The sequence below is a fragment of the Lepidochelys kempii genome, chromosome 1, assembly GCF_965140285.1.
Source record: "Lepidochelys kempii isolate rLepKem1 chromosome 1, rLepKem1.hap1, whole genome shotgun sequence".
In the NCBI taxonomy this organism is placed as follows: Eukaryota; Metazoa; Chordata; order Testudines; family Cheloniidae; genus Lepidochelys; species Lepidochelys kempii.
In genome coordinates, this window is record NC_136380.1 from 3,719,693 (window position 1) to 3,733,935 (window position 14,243).

A 14,243-nucleotide genomic window follows, 5' to 3' on the forward strand; every position below is an offset into this window, starting at 1 on the left:
GACTTTGATTGACAAGTATGAAATACACTCAGCCCATGGTGGAATTAGAGCAGTATGGGGAAGCATCAAATGAAACTACGTGTATCAGGAATGGTAGCCTGCCAGATTCAGCTTCATTATGTGGTGTCCTACCTCGTCCCACTGCATTTCTCTACCCAACATCATTTCAACCCAATTTCATTTCTAAACAGACTCTTTGGCGAGTTTCATGGTTCAGCCCAGCTGCCACATTCAATGTGAGAAGACGTGGGTCGCTCCTTCCCACACCTGTTTGCTCCTCACCCCGTAAATGATGGGGTTCAGCATGGGGGGGGATGATGACATAGAGGTTGGCCAGTAGGATGAGGGTATGGCGGGGGATGTGGCTGCCAAACCGATGGGTGCTCCAAGAGAAAAACGCTGGGATGTAAAACATCAATATGACACAGACGTGGGAGCCACACGTGTTCAGAGCCTTGAGATGGATGCCCTGGGATGGCAACCTAAAGAGAGACCTGAGGATGGAAGCGTAGGAGACTGCAATAAAAAGAGCATCCAATCCTGCTGATAGGAAACCAGCTGCTAAACCATACCAAATATTGACTGTTAGGTCCCCACAGGCCAGCCTGGCCACACCCATGTGCTCGCAGTACGTGTGAGGCATAATATTATGTCCACAGTAGTCGAGCCGTTTAAGGAGAAAGACGGCTGGGAACATTATACAGAAGCTCCTGGTTAGAGCGGCCATGGCTATCTTCCTGATCACGGAGTGTGTTAATACAGTTGTGTACCGCAGGGGGTCGCAGATGGCAACGTACCGATCAAAGGCCATGGCCAGTAGGATGGCCGACTCGGTAATGAAAATAAAATAAATGAAAAACATCTGGGTGAGGCAGCCATTGAAAGAGATCTCCTTGGAGAGAGACCAGAAAACACTTAGGGTTTTCGGCACCGTGGAGGACGATAACAGCAGATCGGCCACTGTTAACATGGATAGGAAGATGTACATGGGCTCATGGAGACTCGACTCTGTTATGATGGTGAATAGGAGGACAGAGTTCCCGAGAAGGGCAACAACGTACATCAGACAGAAGGGGATGGAGAGCCAGATGTGCGCCTGCTCCATGCCTGGGATGCCGACCAGCACGAATGTTGCGGGGTGGGACCTAGTGGAATTGATCACTGACATGGTACGATGCAGGCCACGCAGGCTCCCCGGCCTGTGGGGGAAGACAAGAACAGTCGCTGTCAGAATCACTAAAACTACAGAGTTCATTGCCAGTAATGTTCATAGTCCCCCTTCCCCCATTTGGGTGAGCTGGCGTTCTCAGGGTGTATTCTCTATTTGCAAATAGTCAATGACTAGTTTGAATGAATGTCGGGTGGTGGTTTGGTCATGAGCTTGTTTCCTCCAGCTATTCACTACTCATTATCTGAGCTCTGTGATTGGCCACTGTCACAGACCCACAGGATCCTGCTGCACCCCCAGCTTTGGAACCCCTTCAGCATGCCAGCCCCCAAGTGGTCTCCCTCTTCCTCTGGAGTAAGTCATTCAGCCCTCCGGCTTCACACCATGAGCTCTGCCCAGCGAGTCCAACAGAGGCAGACAGACCCCTGGGAGACACTGGTCATAGAATCATAGAATCACAGAATATCAGAGTTGGAAGGGACCTCAGGAGGTCATCTAGTCAAACCCCCTGCCCAGAGCAGGACCAATCCCCAACTAAATCATCCCAGCCAGGGCTTTGTCAAGCCTGACCTTAAAAACCTCTAAGGAAGGGGATTCCACCACCTCCCTAGGTAACCCATTCCAGTGTTTCACCACCCTCCTAGTGAAAAAGTTTTTTCTAATATCCAACCTAAATCTCCCCCACTGCAACTTGAGACCGTTACTCCTCATTTTGTCATCTGCTACCACTGAGAACAGTCTAGAGCCATCCTCTTTGGATCCACCTTTCAGGTAGTTAAAAGCAGCTATCAAATCCCCCGCTCATTCTTCTCTTCCGTAGACTAAACAATCCCAGTTCCCTCAAAATAAGAAGGTCCATGCTGCAAGGGTTAATGCCCCTTGCCCAGCATTTGCAGTGACACTCAAACAGCATTGTCAAAACAGTGGGCTTATTCCTCAAGGAATGCAGCATGGGAAGTCCTAGGTAAGCACAGAGAACTGATGGTTAAAGCATCATTTGTTCTGATCAGCCCAGGGCCCTGCCAAGCTGGAGTGAGCCCCATTGTTCAGGCTCTGTCTGTCTCTGTGTCAATGTCCCGGTGACTGGCTTTGCCATTGTCTTCTCCAATTTTCCACTGATATGGGGACCCCTCGGCCAGTCCTATTTAGTGACCCATTCAGGCTCAGATAGCTGGGAGATATTCCTAACTATGTTTCTTAGCCTACCCCGAGAGCAAACAGTCCTCCCCCACTCCCCCGGATAACAATGCAAAATAGCGGGGAAACTGAGGCATGTGTAGGCTACATAAAAATATGACAGAAAATTCTCACTTCACCACAGCCACGTAGAATCATGTCTGCTTCCTGAATGGGATCATTTTGATAAGGAGAATAACAAACATATGGAAGGGACAATGCCCTTCTGGGTTGTATTTTGGAAGGACAAACATTCATGCTAAAATGTAGGAAACATTCAGATTTTCAATACCTTGTGTGACCATGCCCTCCTGGGCAAAGTCTTCCCAGCCTGATCGAGTTGCTGTCTCACAGTAACTTAGCACCAGGGTGAGTGATGGCACAAAGTGCTGGCCAGGAGAGAATCAGACTGGGTGAAAAGACCTGCAGAACAGAATCCCACCCCAACGGATTTACTGTCATCGAATCCCGATAGCCCCGTGTGCCAGGCATCGAATCCCAATAGCCTCATGTGCCAGGCGTCGAATCCCGGTAGCCCAGCTGTTCAAGGGGACCTACAGATTCGTTTTACAGTACCTAAAGAGGAGAAAAAAGCAAAAAGCTTCCAGCCCCAGTTTGGGTCTCAAACTCCAGTTACCAATGGGCGTTTGATATTTCGGTGCGGTCACACCCTGACATCCAGCTCTCTGAGGCAGGGACTGGCTTTTTCTTATGTGTCCATACAGCACCTAGCACAATGGGGCCCTGATCCCCAATGTGGGCCCCTAGGCCCTACTGCGATACAAAACATACTCCTAATCGTCCCCTGAGGCTCTTCACCCCTGTCTTCTGGAGTGTGGCATGGGGCAGGAGCCAGCCCAGCATCTGTGGCATACATGGTGGTGTGCACTGTCCTGACATCAGAGATGGACTCGCTCCGTACGGTCCCGCTCCAGGCAGAGGAATCGCCTGGCTAAGATCTGAGCAGGTGACTCCGCTGACCCCATGGAAGTACAGGTCCCACCCCCCTCCCGGGGATCCTTACCTCTGTCGGCTCAGGGCATGGCCGGGTGTCCCGGGCAGCGAGGTCACATTATACTAAACCTGTCTGGGCCAGTGGTGTCTCCCAGCTCCGAGCCTAGAAGCTGCATTTCCTCCAGCTACAGATTCCCTGCCCCTCCCTCCAATCACAGCCCTCACCGCACCGGGCCCTGCTGAATGCCCAAGAGCTGCTCCCGACCCAGACGGCTAAGGCCAGCAACTCACCAGGCTGCTGCCCCAGCCTGGGAGGAGGAATCTCCGCCCGTGATCCGGGTGCGGAGTAGCAGGTGGTGGGGAATCCTCACTGACTGGGGCTGGCATCGGATATTCATAGTGCTACCCTGGGGATCCCAGCGGGGGCTCCAAGCCAGCAGGGAGCCCCAGGGACCTGATGTCTGTGACTCAGGTGGTGAAGAGCAACAGGGATTTAACCCTTCGTTTCTCTGTGCATTTTTCTGCATTAGCATTATCGGCATAAGTCTGCCCTCCTATAGCCCAAGGTGCTTTCTCATTGAACCGGGATCCCATTTCCGTATCTGATGGGGCTGTGCTCAGTGACCCAGGAGGTCCCTTCCAGCCCCACACACCAGCCCCCCCCCCGTGCAGGAACGATCGGCCCGGTTAGGCGGCGACAGAGCATCAAGCCCTGGGTTGCTCATCAGCCCCAGAACAGAGACCAGGGATCTCTGCCGAGTGTGCTCCATGGCTCTGGCTTGGCAGGTGCCCCGTCCTGCGGTCCCTGGCAAGGGAATCAAAGCGGGAGCATTTTATACCCACTCTCGACAGCTGCGCCTGCAGAGGCAGGTCGCCCGGCAGGGCAGCCTCGGGCCCTCTGCATCAGGTGTGGCATCTCACCCAGGGACTGTTACCACTTTGCAGCAGCGATCTGCGATTTCAGTGGCTCTTTAACTTTTCTGCGCCCACAGGCGCAGAGCAACACAGGTGATAAAGGGTTAATCCTTGTGGAAATTCCAGTAGCCGGTTTTCTGGTCGTCAGCTGGTTCTGGAACCCAGCAATGGATTTATCGGGCCCCTGGTTCCCGGGGCTACTGGTCCTCCCCGAGAAATCAGCAGAGACCTAGGGGAGGTTTGGAATGGAGTCTGCTGGAATTTCTACAGAGCAAGCAGCCACTTGCATTGCATGCTGCAGGGAGGCTGAAATCAGAGGAGAAGAGACGGCAGTCCTGTGCTTGGAGTGGGTCACTGGGAGCTAGGACTCCTGGGTTCAGCTGGTATCAGCCAGCTTCCCAACAGGCATGGAGCTTTGAGAGGCCAGTCTGGATTTCTCCAGAATTAGGAAGTCATCAGGAGGCCGGAATACAGCTGAGTAAATCAACTAATCGCTCACTCACGGCTCTGCTATTGGGCAATTTTAGGCAAGACCGTTATAATCTGTTAGCCACCCAGTGAAATCGGGCTGCTAACCCTTGCTCACAAGGAGTTTCATTGGCCGTGTTGCTGTAGCGGTGTCAGTCCCAGGATGTTACAGAGACAAGGTGGGGGAGGTGATAACTTTTATGGGACCAACTTCAGCTGGTGAGCTTGTCTCCCTCCCCACCTTGTCTCTCTCAGAGTCCTGTGGCGAGAAAAGGCACCTATGAAGGCCTTGATCAGCAGCACACTTAAGCGCATGCTTTACTTTAAGCATATGTTAACTCTGTCCCCATTCAGTAAAGTACTTAAGTATATGCTTAACTTTGAAGATAAAAGGTGTGGCTACACTGCAATTAGAAACCCAGGCCTGGCTCATGCAGCTGACTCAGGCTCCAGGAGCCTGAGCCCCGATGTCTACACCACAATGAAACAGCCCCTTCACGCGAGCCCTGGGGGCCCAAATCAGCTAGCCGGGGCCCAAATCAGCTGGCCCGGGCCAGCCACAGGGGTCTAATTGCAATGTAAGCCATACTCACTGGGTCTTAAGTGTGTACTTAGAGCAGGGGTGGCCAACCTCTGGCTCGGGAGCCCCACACGGCTCTCCAGGAGTTAATGGGCGGCTCCTTGTCTAGGCACCGACACCGGGGCTGGAGCTACAGGCGCCAGCTTTCCAATGTGCTGGGGGGGCGCTCACTGCTCAACGCCTGGATCTGCCCCAGGCCCTGCCCCCACTGCACCCCTTCCCCTGAGCCTGCCGTGCCCTCGCTCTCCCCCCACCCCAGCAGCGTCTTGCATGCCACGAAACAGCTGATCGGGAGGTGTGGGGAGGGAGGGAGGGGGAGGCGCTTATGGGCGGGGCTGCAGGTGAGCAGCGGGTGCTGGGAGTGTGGGGGGGAAGCTGATGGGGGGCTGCTGACGTATTACTGTGGCTCTTTGGCAATGTCCATTGGTAAATTCTGGCTCCTCTTCAGGCTCGGGTTGGCCACCCCTGGCTTAGATGGATGCAAGCGCATATTAAAGCACAGACCATGCTTAAGTGCTTTGCCAAGTTAGGGTCTAAGGGCAAATAATCACAAAGGGCCCACTGTAAAGTCCAGTGAAGTCACTGGGAGGGTTTCTATGGACTTCAACGGACTCTGGCTCAGGCCCCAAATCCACCTTGCATTTCGCTCAGCCCCTTTCCTGCCTGGCTGGCTTCTGAGTGAGGCGTGCAGGAAGGCCAACTGCGGTGAAAGCCCCGGCGTGCGATATGTGAACCAGCCTCGCTAGCCAAGTAGCTGCCCGGGGAGCTAGCCCAACCCTGGTGTTCAGAAACATATTTTCTCTCCGCGAGGGAGCCGTTGGAAAGGAGCTGTGAACACTGTGCTTTCCCAAGGAGCAGTGGGGCAATTCAGCTAACATTTTAACCAAGCTCCGAGTATAAATCTTCCTAAGGAGCTGACTAATTTGGCATTATGTACGAGTTGAACCGGCAGGCGCTGTGGAGCTGGTGACTGATTGACCAAGTGGTTCTTTTCCTCTCTTTCCCAAACGTGCATAACCTGTGCAAAAACCTGCCCGAGGCCCCTTAGTCCCCCTCAGAGCAGGGCTACAGCCAGGGTTTGAAAATACTTCCACCTCCTTTGCAGGATGGCTGCAGAGTCTGACAAAGGGCCGGATTGATTTCTAGGCGTACAGTGAGCGTTTGTTCTATGGTTCAGTGCCGTCCTTTTCAAACTGGGCTACATAACCCAGTCACCTCAGTCCTCTAAGTGCCAGCCGGCTGGTCTTTTAGAGCCACAGAGCACCAATAGCCGCTGTTTAGGTGAGTGGGACCACTCCTGTAAGTGAAGTTAGTCGTGTCCTCAGGCATTAGCAGGCCATGAGCTCCATGAACTGGACAATTCAGCAGCTGGTGTGCTGAGCCCATGGCCCATCACGCTGGCCAAGAGTGTCTCATTTGTTCCTGGCATGCCCCCATCTGTCTGTCTGCACCTCTCCTCCTATACTTCTTGTTCTGTGTTCGTACAGTGCCTGGCACAACGGGGACTTAGCCCATGGCTGGGATTCCTTGGTGGGAGGGTAATACAAATAGATAACGATAATTAATAAAACAAGACACACCACGCAGGGGTAACACACGGGGCCCTAACTCAGCAAGGAGCTTAAACATGCACCTAACTTTAAATGCATGGGCAGCCCCACGTGCTCGCAGTTAGGCATGTGCCGATGGACCTCGCTGACTTGGGCCCCAGGGGAAGGAATGGGGAGGAAGAGACGGGGAGCAGGGGAGTAACAGTGTTAGGAGCCATGGGTAACACACATGCGATGAACAGTCACGAGAACGACGTTTTCGAAATATAAATAAATACATGTTGTGTAGTAGACAGAGAGCCGGGAACATGGGCCTGGTTCAAGGCCTAAACCACAGCCAGCGAAAAGTTACGCTACAAGCAACAGTCAGGCCCTGTCAAAAGCAGATGCTTCCCTAATCCCGGCCAGTCAGCGTCCGGTACCCGAACTCGGTGCTAGGATTGCTAGAACACACTGAGCAGGCGAGCCCATGCCAGCAGGCCAGCACAAGAAAACCCCCGCCTCGCACACGATAAGACAGTTGGGCAAAATATCTTGTCTGAAATATGAGGAGTAAAAGTACAAAGACAGATGATGAATAGGGAGGTTTCTGCTTTTCACAGGGCCTGACCGTTGCTCAGAGCGTAACTTTTCCTGGCTTTGGTTCAGGCTCCAGGCCTTGAACAAGGCCTGTGCTTCTGGCTCTCTCTTCCTACTACAATTGGTAACTGATTATTATTAGAGCTGGTCAGAAACGTTTAATCAAAAAAAAAAAAAAGAATTCAACCAAAAATGACCTTTTTCCTCCACCTTTGTAGGTGTTCATGAAACAGCTGCTAAAAACCACCAGGAAATGGTTTCCTCCACCTTTTGTTCTTGGAAAATAAAATACATTTTTTTTTTTGGATAGCTCTAATTTTTTCTTCATATCACTTTATTTGCTTCTGATGCAGGAAACCCCTTTTACAGAGGAAGCTTTGAGCCCGAATGCGGCGACGGCTGCTGCTCTCCTACCTTAGGCAGAGTGACACGACCTGGAATGAAATAAACAAAAATGGGGCTTGAAAGATTTACGACCTTTTTATCAGAAATCATGGTGTTCTTTTCGGTTTGGGTTTTTTTCATGTTAAGCGACAGCCGTGCTGGGAGCCCGAGAGCCTGTTCGTTGTCGCCTCAGCGTCGTCTCTTGCTGCTAGCAGAGCTGGTGAATTTGCACGGCGGCTTGGGAAGCCCATTGCAGTCAGCAGCTCCAGCTGCTCGTCAGAGATTTGGGGCGTGCTGAGGATTTGCTCCAGCTAGGGCCTGCAGCATCTGCTGAACAGTGAACTTCTGGTTTGGCATGGCTGAGGCTGGCTGTGCAGCTTCCTTGAGCCCAGGGCTCGGGGGCGCTCTCTCTGCTGAGCTTGCCGTGTGCCCCGACCCCGCTAAAGGAGACAGGAGCTGCAGTGGGATGCCGGGTTCCCCCATTGCCAGTGCCTGCAGCCTCTGTTGAATCTGTGCCATTGCTTGCATTTCTCTAGAGCCCGGCACGGCCGCCAGCTCCTCCAGGTGCCAGATTTGCTGATGGAAGGTGGGGAGGGGCTGCGTCGGGGGCTGCCCAGCTGTCGGGGGGCTCTGCGGCAGCGTCTTTGTCCCCAGGTCGGGGTTCAGGCCGAGCGACTGCTGCACGCTCCTCGCACCGGGCCCGACCAGGACGTCCTGCACAAGCTGTTTGACCGTCTGCTGCAGCAAGCCCTTGATGGCCGTTGAGAGGGCGGCGGTGCTTCCTGGGTCTGGAGTGGGTCCGAAGCAGCTCCGTGCTGGGTAGTGGCTAATGCTACGGCTGCTGCTGGTGTCACTGGGGGAGCTGGAGGGCGGAGTACAAGCCGGGGGTGAAGGAGCTCTTCTTCTTCTACTCAAAGGGGTCTGGCTGCTGGTGAGGGATGAGCTGCTCCTCAGAGAAGCAAATGAGTTCCCCGCAGCCTGTGTCTGTGCTTCCTTCCACGTTAAATCGGGGTGATCCCTGCTCACGTGCTGCGAGGCACGGCCTCCGCCCAGGATGCTGGCTAGAAAGTTCAAGGCCTGGCTGGGGTCCTTCATGATTTCCCGCACGGTGGCTGGGCTCCGCGCGAGCTCCAGCATGAGCTGCAGCATGTCGGGAGTGTTCAGGAAGTGGCCGATCTCCGGGGTTTTCTGGATCACTTGCTGCTTCAGAGGATTGTCCGTGATCAGCTCGGTCATCAGGTCGGGGTTGGAGAGCCGGCTCTGAATGAAGGGGTTCTCCAAGAGCTGGAACATCATCTCGGGGTTGGACGTGAGCTGGCTCTGAAACTCGGAGAAGTTGGCCGTGTTCAGGCCGAGGTTGCTGACAAGCTCCTGCAGGCCGGCCGTGCCGAAGGCCATGCTGCTGGCAGAGCCCGGCCTGGAGAGGCAGCCGTTCTCCAACTGGGTGGCGGCCGCACCCTCCGGGGAGCCGGCGCGCTGACCCGGACGCTCCTGGGATCTCCTTTGCGACTGGACGACGAGGTAGATGGTGGCGTCATCCTGGATGCCATGTTGGCTCAGGGTCTTGTGATCTTTTAAAATCCTGCCAGCAAATATCAGCACGAGCCGGTCGGTGGGAGAGGAGAAACGGGTGGAGACGCCGGCCTTAAACTCCCTGATGAGCCTGTCCTCGGGCACCACAAACTCCTCCTTCTGCCCGGGAGTCTTGACTGTCACCCTGATGAGTTGGGGAGCGGCGGCAGCCTCTAGACCAGCTCCAGGGACTTCTCCGCTTCTGACCATGCTTAGTGGGATGGAGCCTCAGTAACAGGACATTTGCAAGCTTTGGCACAGGGATGGGGGTGTGAGGCAAAGGACACAGCGTCTTCTGCTTCCCCGCTACTGGCCCCCTCTCATCATGAGCCTCTGGAGAGGACCAAGGGGGAGACCTCCTCGGTGTCTCCAACCAAGGCCCAGGCTCCCCTGCTGCTCTGCTCCTCTGCTGACCTGCAACCTCCTGTGTCTGCACTGTGACATCACGGCTGATGCCATAAGCTGCCATGGCACCTGTGGGTGAGACCAGCCGTTTCCTCTACATTAATCCCCACGCAAGCTACTCGTTCTGAGAACCTCAACGTGGCGATTTCCTGGCAAAGGCCCAAATTCTTTCCCGGTGGCATAAGTAGATGCAACTAGACCAAGGGCAATGGAGCTGGGTCTTTGCACATCACAGGTGAATTTGGCCCCAAATCTGTAATAATCTTAGTTCTACTAATAAATAATTCTGGGATCCTTACTCAGTCTTTACTCAGGCAACTTCTGTGGGGAGGGAATGGAGATTTCTCTGTCATCCATCATTTTTACCCAGCACAAATTTAAAATGTCATTCTGGGCTGGGTTAAATCCGGTTGAAGTTGCGGGAGTGTAGCAGCCGCCTTTCATTCAGGATGAATGTGAAGAAGTGAGTAAGCTCCTTTATTAACCAGGGAACTGAAACAATAGCAGCCACCACCCATCACACAGGCTAGGCTTGAGTAAAGGCTGAACTGTGTGGCCCAGTGGGTTTCCCTGGGGACTGATACAGCAAATGCAGATGGAACTGAGTGTGTCTGGGTGTCTCTGAGAGAGACACTGCAGCAAGGCCAGTGAAGCTGGGAAAGAAGGCAGGAAGGAAGCGCCAAATTGCTCCCGAAGCGCTGGTGGAGTGGCCCTGAGAAAGGTCAGAGAGAGCTTTTTGGCAGAGTGCTGGCAGAAAGAGGCTTGGAGCTGCAAACAAGGAAACTATCCTTAGTTCCTCCTGGAGTCAAGGAACAAGGACTTTGTACCTTCTGTGTAAATAAACAGGATTCCATCAAACAAATGTGTGACTGCATCATCAGGTTTGCCTCCTAACAGAAACAACTTGCAGGGCCCCAAACTTTGTCCAACCACTTAGGCCAAAAGGGGTAACAATACAAATAAAGTTTTACTTCCCTGACAAGGGAACCAGAGGGTCTTACAAAAAGCCATGATCCAAACTTGAAACACACTTAGCAGCTGCAGACAGCCAGACCCTCCAGTGGTGTTCATCAGCAGAGCTCCACTGAGACTGAGTTACACCAGTTGAAGGGGAGAGGATGAGACAATGGGTGGACAGATGTTTCCCAAGAACCCACAGAATAGTTCTTGGAGAACTTCCCTTCTCTAAATCCTTCAGCTTTCCAGTCAGCTCCTTCTCCATGCTGCATGTCCCTGCTGGAACTCCTTGCGTGATCTTCACAATTAGCACAGCCATGTCCTATAAGTCAATGTATTGTCCCATCCTTAGAAAAACAGACCCCTGGGCCCATAAAACATGCAACACCCAGCCAGCCTGGCCCCTAGGGAATCCAATCCAGCTGCCCAAACAAACCCCTCCTCAGGGCAAACCCTGACTCCCAAAGAAACCCCCAGCCTCTCCCCGAACCTGTAGTGACTGCCACAACTCCCCCAGGAGGAGGGACTGGACAAGGCCTTCAGGGGTTGGCCAGAGAAGGAAGCTTGTTGAGTGTGTTTCTGCGTGTTCCTGCCCCACGGTTAAGCTGCACTGACGTCTGCCAGTCTCTGAGCGGGTGGTTGAGACATGTTTCACTGCCATTCGCCCCACTTTGACCCTGAGGGGTGCCCTCCCAGGACAGGCACCTGTCCCAGACCGTCTTTCTCAGGAGCCCCATGGGGGGGTCTCTAAAACAATGGGGAGGATGTGGGTCAATTCCTGGCTCTGCCACCAACTCCCTGTGTGGCCTTGGGTGAGACCCAGAACCTTGTTTCCCCTTCTGTGAAATGGGGAATAAAATGCTGCCCTACCTCGCTGGGTCCCACAAAAAAGCCTCTTAGTAAGACAGCAGCCACGCCAAAGGGGTGACCAGGGACCTGAGCAGTGAGGCGTGGGGAGGGGTAAAGCTGTCATTCAGATAAGTTCCCCCTCCTGCTCAGCAGCTCCCCAAATCCTTCTTGAGAAGTGGGTTGGATTCCCCCCCCAACGTCCGACCCCTATTTCTCATTGGGTTCACTTTCCTCCACCAGCATTGCAATAGGTTCTAGAGATTTTCTCCCGAGCCAAGCCAGGGTCGGAGCCCAGCTGGACATCACTGGGCAAGGAAGGGGATTGGATTTCTTTCGGTAAATGTCAATGTCACATGCCAAACCTGACCAAAAAATATTTCCATCTGTAATAATTGAAATTGGCAGCCAGGCAAGAAATATGCTGCTTGAGAACATATGAGAGTTCAATTTAAGGTGATTTACTGTGTATATTTTCACACACGATGTCGACAATTTGGGTTTTCATGGCTATAAAGATTTAACTGTTTGAATCTCAACATGGCCTGTCATTGAATAATTATTGTCTCATCCCCCCTCATCATTTCTCGCAACTGTGAAAATTTACAGTCTTGAAAATCAAAAAGAAAAATGCTTCGAACCCGTAGCCATGCACAACTGCGAAAATTTCAATTAATAAAGCTAGGGAAAAAATGCTTAAAAATAAACATTGAGCTTATCTGCTGAAATGATACAAATAAAAAATCCCATTCTGCCAAGTGTAAACATCATCCATCCTGCCCTCCCACACAGCAACGTCAAGGCCCTGGTGCCCGCCTGAAACCTGGATGAACTACGGTTTTAAATTGAGCCTAGATCTTAACATGAGTGATAGCCCCAGAGCATGTGACCGAAAAGAATGCGATCCTGAGCAAGAGGGGCTGGTTGTGTTGGACTTCTAGTGCCCCTGGAAATATCAGGGTTATTTCATTCAAGGTTTGGGTTAAAACAGTAGAGACAAAGAAAACGTAGTGAGTTGGACAGCAGGGGCAGTAAACAATCTGTTTCTTTAGTTTATTGTAAAGAAATGCAGCTTAGAACGAAATATGGGAAAATGAGATAAGAAGGAAACCTTGGGAAGAAAGGGGCCCAGCCATGAATCTTCTCCTACCCAGACCTGAGGGCAAGGTTCCCCCCTAAAATTCCCTCACCTGGCTTTAGCTAAGGTCCAATAACTGGCAACGACACCTCTTGTGTGTTATAGTGCATAAAAAACCAGGTTTTTCAGGGGTTCTTTGTCAAAGCTTTTCCTTACCCCTCTGGAGAGCACCATGATGGGAAGGTAGCTTCTGGGCCTCATCCCGTTGGTACTTATAATTGTATGCTGGCGGGCACAGAATATAGATGCATATGTTTATGTTAGTACATTGGGTATAATTATCACCAAGTGGCCTTTGAATTACATCAAGGAAAGTCTGTGTGGCAGTTCTCCTGTGGTAAACCTTGATAAACGTACTAGGAAAATAAGTCCCAACATCTCCTTTGGTGTGTCTTTGTCTCCAACGGGCCTACATAATCTAGAAACACACGTCCCGTTGGTTTACAGTAGCTTTGACTTCCAATGGGGCTGCTGCTCCTAAGTCACTTAGGTGTTTGTGAAAATCCCATCCCAAGGGAACCAAGTGCTTTTCGCCTCTGCTTGGCCCCGGAAGAGGGAGGAGCAGAAAGGGACTGGGCTGCCATTCGAGCAGCTCTGAGCCCCGTATTGTAATGCTCCAGGGGTCCGCAGACAGCCATCCCAGTGCTGAAAGAGCTGCCGCCATCTTGTGTTTTCCCATCTCTGTGAGGCAATCATGTCTGGCCCCTCCATTCCCTTACCCCAGAGCAACTTCATTATGGGCCACATCTAACCCCTTCCCAGCCCACGTTCCCATCTCACCAGAGCCGCCGGGCATGGCCCAGAGAGTTTATCAGCACCACGGGAAGGAACCTTCCTTTCAGAGGCGCTGCCATTCTCTCCTTACTCGGGGGCAGGGGGAAATTGATGGCAGCAGGTCCACCGCCTTGCCCCATAACCCTGATGCAGAGGGACCCTGCACATGGCACAAAGATGAGGTAGATCCGGGTGCAGACATCTTGCACCAGATCGCTGAACCATGCCTCCAACAGAATGGAACTGGGTTCACCTTAGACAGGCCCCTTCTGCCCTATAAGGGGATGGGCCAGGATTTGCCTAGATCAGTGGAGGTTTCGGCAGATCTAGCACAGAGGGCATTGAAACAATTGGGGGCATTCATGCTCTAAACATAAACCCCAGCCACATTCACTCTTTGTAGGTTCCATGGGCCGGATTCCCTGCCCAGCTCCTAGTAATTCATTTGCTCCTCTGCAGAGTACATGTGAAACATTCTCCCTAGTGTTTCACACCTATTTTGTACACAATCACAAGACCATGCTTTTGCATTATGCTTTTCAGTGGCAGATCTTGTATTACAAAGGAGGTCAGTAGCATTATCCCCCCTTTACCAATGGGGAAACTAAGCCACAGAGCAGGGAAGTGACTTGCCCAAGATCACCCAGCAGGCCAGAAGCAGAGCTGGGGATAGAACCCAAGTCTCCTGAGTCTGTCAAAAAAAGATATCAAATTAGTTTGACAGGCTCTAGTTTCCATAAACTCATGTTGATTGGTATTAATTATATTACCCTTTAA

The 14,243-nt window shown here is 52.4% G+C and overlaps 2 pseudogenes; both read right to left on the minus strand.

Annotated features, from left to right (window-relative positions):
• Nucleotides 1-231: 231 nt before the first annotated feature.
• LOC140914934 (olfactory receptor 52B2-like) lies at nt 232-1,168 on the minus strand (annotated as a pseudogene).
• Nucleotides 1,169-8,050: 6,882 nt separating this feature from the next.
• LOC140905250 (ubiquilin-1 pseudogene) lies at nt 8,051-9,556 on the minus strand (annotated as a pseudogene).
• Nucleotides 9,557-14,243: the final 4,687 nt, after the last annotated feature.